This window comes from Suricata suricatta, chromosome 2, assembly GCF_006229205.1.
Source record: "Suricata suricatta isolate VVHF042 chromosome 2, meerkat_22Aug2017_6uvM2_HiC, whole genome shotgun sequence".
Classification (NCBI taxonomy): Eukaryota; Metazoa; Chordata; class Mammalia; order Carnivora; family Herpestidae; genus Suricata; species Suricata suricatta.
The window spans coordinates 4,265,924-4,271,923 of NC_043701.1; the positions used below are offsets into that span (position 1 = coordinate 4,265,924).

Below are 6,000 nucleotides of genomic sequence, written 5' to 3' on the forward strand. Positions count from 1 at the left end.
AGATATAAATTCTGTATCTTAGGAACATTTGCTACAGTAATAACCAGACAATAGTAATTTTTTAATTAATATATTTAGTATATTTCCCAAAAGAATGTCATATATTTGATGAAACCTTCAAGAAATAATAATTCCTATCTTATATAAACTGTTCTAAAGAACAGTAGGAAAGCTGAAAAATTCATCTCCTAAAGTCAGTATAATTTTGATATTCAAACCAGACAAAAACATACAAGGAAAATTATAGAGCAACCTCACTTTTTGAATATTGATGCAAAAACCCAAATAAATATTTGCAAATACAATTCAGCATGTAGTTGGTATCTCATAACAAAGTAAGGTTTATCTCAAGAATGAAATAAATGACTGTTTAATACTTGAAAACATATTAATGTAATTAATATGATAGACATAGTAGGACCTTAAATGTCCAAAACCATATAATCAGCTCTCCATAAACTAGAAATAAAAAGGGCACTGTATTAACCTGAAAAAAAGTATTTCCACAAAAACCAAGAGCAATGACTAGTGGAACACTAAGATGATCATCTTTAAAATAAGAATAACAAAAGCACCAGCTCTCGTCACTAAGGAGAAGTTCTGGCCAGTACAAAAGACCAAGGGGAAAAAAATGAAATACTGAGATTGGAAGAGACAACCATTACTTGCAGTTAATGTAGAAAACTTACAAGAATCTGCAAGCTAACAGAACAAATAAGAGAATCAAGTCAGGTGGCTGCATTAAAAAACAAAAAAACTCCATAGCACCCCTTCATGCCAGCAATTACTAAGTAGAAATCATAATTTTAGAAAATTCACAACAGCAACAAACACATAAGGGTGCCTACAATTAAATTTAGCAAAAGGTGTATGAGCTTTATGAAGACTATTACAAAACATGACTGAAAAACATGAGAGCCATGAACAAACAAGATACACACCATATTCATGGATAGAAAAACTCAATTCATAAAGAAGTCAAATTCTTCCCAAATTAATCTATAAACTGAATGTGTCTCTAATCAAAACTCCATTATAATTTTTCATGGACCTGAAGCTAATTTTAAAATTTGTAGTGAAGGGGTGCCTGGCGCCTGGGTGGCTCTGTCAGTTAAGCGTCCAACTCTCGATTTTGGTTCAGGTCATGATCTCATGGTTCGTGAGACGGGGCCCCACAACAAGCTCTGCATGGACAGCACCAAGCGTGCTTGGGATTCTCTCTCCCCCCCAAAAATAAATAAACATTTCTTTCAATAAAATAAAATCTGTAATAGAGTAAGGGCCTAAGAATAACCTTGGTGATTCTGAGAAAAGAAAAGGAAGAGGAACCATACCTACTAGATATCAAGACACTTGCCAAAGTAATAATATTTAAGACAGCATGAATTTAATGTGGAGATACACACACAAATAAATGAAACAAAAACACCAGAAATATTCCCAAGCATATATGGTACCACAGTATGATTTAAAAGATGTAACAAATTAGAATGCGCTCGTCAATAAATGGTGCTGGGAAAAGTGTCCTTCCACTTGGAAAATAAGTAAAATAACTATCTCACACCATATTCAGAAGGTAAGCTCAAAATTTTCTCAGAAGAAAATACAGAAACTCTTTATGACTTTGTAATATAGAAAAAATGTAGTTTTCAAGATAGAAACAAATTATAAATGGAAAATAAGTACTGAATATTTTAACTAAATCAAAATTTTATATTTCTAGATTTTAAAAATAATTTAAAAAGATGCCATAAAATAGGAGACAATATTTGCAACAAAATAATATTCAGAGTATACAAAGACATCTCCATAAAACTCTGTAAAAAAAAAAAGACCAAAAAAATGCAATAGAAAAATGGGCAAAGATATGAACAGGCAATCAAAGGTGCCCAACCTTACTAGTCGTCAGAGAAATGCAAATTTATAAAATGATGCATCGTTCCACATTTGTTAGACTGGCGAAAATTTAAGTCTACCAATATCAACCGTTGTCAAGGGTGTGTGGAAACGGAAACCCTCCACCACCACCGACTCAGCACACACTCAAGAGAGCAGCAGGCAACAGCAGGGAAGGCTGAGGAGGTGTGCACCTGCATGATGAAACCACCTCATTTCTCCTTATTTTCACCTGGGAAACCAGCGCATGTGCGTACAGAGAGGTGTGCTGCACCACTTTGGATAACAGAGAAAACTGGAAAATGCCCAAATGAAAAAAAAATTGTTGAGATTCAAATGTTAGAACTCTGATTGAGAACTATATACATCAACATTGCTAAATCTTAAAAACCTATTAGTAAAGGGGCTTTTTGTTTATAAAAGGACAATGCTGAAAGTAATTTACAGTATGGTGTCGTTTGGAAAGGTCTGAACTGACGAACAAGGCCACATACAGTTAAGGAACCCTGTTCCTTAAGGTCAGGACAGAACACACCGGCCCCGGATGTTCCCGGCAGAGGAGGGAGAGATGGAGATGGGGACACGGGGCGGGCGGGGGGGGGGGGGGGGGGGGGGGGGGGGGGGGGGGGGGGGGGGGGGGGGGGGGGGGGGGGGGGGGGGGGAAGGGAGAGGGCCCCGCCCCCTCTGATGCATGGGTTTACATATCTACAGGATGAGATCATGTCAGCATTTGTTCACTCTGAGTGGTGGGTGGGTACACAGGTCTATGCTGTATTATCTTTTGCAACATTTTTCAGCTGAAATAAAATTTTTTTAACTCTATGTAACAGGAGTGCCTGGGTGGCTTGGTCAATGAAGCATGTCCACTATTGCTTTCGGCTCAGGTCACGATCTCACGGTTTGTGGGTTCAAGGCCCACACCTCGCTCTGCACTCACAGCACGAGCCTGCTTGGGATTCTCTTTCTCTCCCTCTCTCTCAAAAATAGATCAACGTTAAAAAAAATTTTTTTAACTATTCAATAAAAAAACCACCTCTGGGCTCAGTCTCCATCTCTTGTGGAGACAGTCCTCTGAGCATGAAGCCGTCACCTGATGCCAACCGGACCCTCACCGTGAACTCTTCAAGCACCGCACGTCTGACGTGTGTGTGGTTTCTCCTGACCCCTCCCTGCACCTCCCACGAGCTCCCTCCGGGACACACTCACCACACATGTCCTCACTCTGCCACTGGAAACCATTCTGAGACGCGATACACTCTGACGACTTAAAGACCAAAAAAGGCCACAAAAACCTTCACTGGAACAACCCAGAGCACCCTGGACAGGAGCCGGGCTGCCCGGGAAGAGCCAGACGGGCCGCTGCTGGGTCAGGCCCGGGGAGCCCCTCAGGGAACAGCCTGGAAACTCCTGGGTGCGACATAAAATTAAAACCCCTCAAGAGACCCACGTCTTTCACACGTGGCCCTGCCCCACACGCCCAGCCACACTTCCTGCCACCGTGCGGAGAGCGGTCACCCCCGGCTCCGCCAGCCGTGCGCCTACGCACATCCACACACGCTCCGCCTTCTCTGCAGGTGCCACGTGGACACATGTGTCTTGAACTTGGCCTTGTCAACGCAGCCTCTAGAACCAGAAAGAGGACTCGGCTCCCGGAACGGAGATGAGCAGTGAGGCCGAGAGCCCGGGGTAAGCCAGGCCCCCGACCCGGCCCAACAAGCCCACTCGTGCCCAGGAGTCTTCGCCCGCGCCCGCCAGCTCTTACAAGGGACTCAGCCGACTGCATAACCACTGCTTCTTCCCCCACCCTGACGTCTCCCTGCTCCTCCAGCTTCTGCTGCGGTGCAGGTTCTGACAGCACCAATCTGAGGGCCGCCTTGCGGTCTGACAGTGAATGAAATCCTGCTCCTAACGACTTCACTTCTCCTCCCTGTTAATGATGACAGGTCAAATGGGCCAGCCAGCTGAACGCTGCTGACAGTTTTAAACGGCAACACATGAAAGCAAAAGGTGCAAGGTCAGCCTTTGAGAGCCGTGGTGCTTCTCAAGGTTAAAATCCAATCTGCTTTGAAAAGTCAGAAAGTCCAATTTACCAATTCAACATGGAATGACCAAGTTCTGGGGCATTCACAATAACACAGTTCTCAGAAGACTGAGCCTGCCTACAAAGCACCAAACGTGCTGGACCTGTGTCTCCTAAGAATTCCTGTGTTGAAGCCCTTGCCCTCCCCCGCCCCCCGTGTGACCGCATGTGGATGCGAGGACTATAAGAAGGGAATAAAAGTTGAACGAGGTCATAGGTGGGCCTTAATCTAAGAGAACTGTCGTCCTCACAGGAAGAGGAAGGGAGCCCAGAGGTCTCTCTTGCAGCTGCGCACAGAGGAAAGGAATGTGGGGAACAGTGAGGAGGCCACACGGGAAACCCGTCCCGATGGCCCCTTGATCCGGGACGTGGAGCCTCTGCTCTGTGACCAAATACACCTCTGTTACTTGGGACACCCAGCCTGCGGTGTCTTCTAACGGCGGCCCAGCAAACTGTGACAGCAAACGATGAACGTTAAATAAAGAGCACAGCAGACGAACCGTGCCTGTGACAGGGACTCCCCATCAGGGTGCCGGGGTGCTCACACCTAGAAGTCAGATCCATGATCAGTTACGCAGCAAGCGCAGAAGGAGAATAAGGGAAACAAAACATTCTCGAGGAACCTGGGGCGCACTTTCTAGTGAGGTGAGTACCCACATGCACCGAAAACGCTTGCGCCTTCCCCGGGGTAACCGCTAAGCCCCGTCTCCCCAGCTCTCCTGGGCTGTGTTCCACAATGTTCCATACCGCTCACGTGGAGTGTCCCGACCGTGTCCCTGGCCCCACGACCCCGAACAACGTACAAGATCTACACTCCGGAGGCAGCGTTCCCCTTCACTCTGGACTGACACAGTTACTCTGGTACATGGTCTCCGAGTAATAACTGGGAATTTTAAAAGTTTCAGAGGAAATTTCTCCCCTAAAAACAGCTGGTCCCACCTTGGAGGCTCCTGTGGGGCACAAAGAGTGGGTAGGATACCCTTTTGCCAAAAAGTGAGGGCACTTCTTTCATGTTCATCACTCTGTACTGACTGAGATTTAAACAAAAGCAGACACTCTGAACACAATGCAACCGTCACAGGCCTCTCATTTTTTGGGCTTTTTTTTTAAAGGGTCTTTCAATAGAGTCAGTAGTGCAGCACAATGGATCCTCAGTCCACGGAACTGCTAAGTTAATAAAACTGTACTTAAAATGACATGTGACCCCTAATGGACCAGATCGATTTCTCCAAAGCAGCTCGGACGTTTATGATGGAAGGAAACACCCGTGCCGACCACCCAGGCTGAAACTCCAATGACAGTGACAAGGGGCTTTCTCGGAAGAGAATCAAAGGGCCAGAAAGTCTGGGGGACGGCGGGGGAGGCGGGGGGGATAGGCCACGGCTAGGGTCTACAGCAATGTTCAGGACTAGGTGTCACATTCATGACCCTCCCCGGTCACCAGGCAGTCTAGTAACAGCAGACGGCAGGCAGCGAACGTGCCTGGGACACGGGCGGCAGGGAGAACCCGGGGGCTATGAGCGTGGAGGGCGGGGCTGTACTTACATGAAGGGATAATGAACTGTGGCTCAGTGTTGCCTGCGTAGCCAAGCTTGGTGTACCTAAAAGCACAAAGTCATCAACACAGGTTTAGACAAAGGCACTGTCCTCCGGGTCCCATTAGCGTCTTTTATCATAAGCTCTCCAAGCCCTAAATTATCAAGCCTCAAAATATTCACTTGGGGGAGAAAAAAATTAAAAAAGCTTATGATGATTGCGAATCAAACACTAACTTCAGATAAGCGAGCTGTTATTAAACATAAAATGTGAAGCTTCTCTCTACTGGCAGAAAACTTTTGCACACATGCATTATTAACACATAAATTACATTTGTGCGTCCCTAACGACTCTCAAAGTGCTTTTACGCCCTTTTCACAAAAATCCTGCAAAGAAAGTACCTCTTGTCCCTATTTTGCAGATGAGAAAACTGAGGCACTGGGAAGGAAGTTCACTCGGCTGCCCCAAGCCAAGCAGCTGGTGAACAC

General features: G+C 45.6%; 1 protein-coding gene across 4 annotated transcripts in view; it reads right to left on the reverse strand.

Annotated features, from left to right (window-relative positions):
• Nucleotides 1–5,577, reverse strand: part of ACTR3B (actin related protein 3B) — a 50,647-nt gene extending 45,070 nt beyond the window's left edge. For 3 of the 4 annotated variants that reach the window (XM_029921178.1, XM_029921168.1, XM_029921174.1), the window contains exon 1: nucleotides 5,522–5,577. The gene's annotated coding sequence lies outside the window, so the exon portion shown is untranslated. The remainder of the gene's footprint in view (nucleotides 1–5,521) is intronic. The other variant, XM_029921186.1, reaches the window with a different exon arrangement.
• Nucleotides 5,578–6,000: the final 423 nt, after the last annotated feature.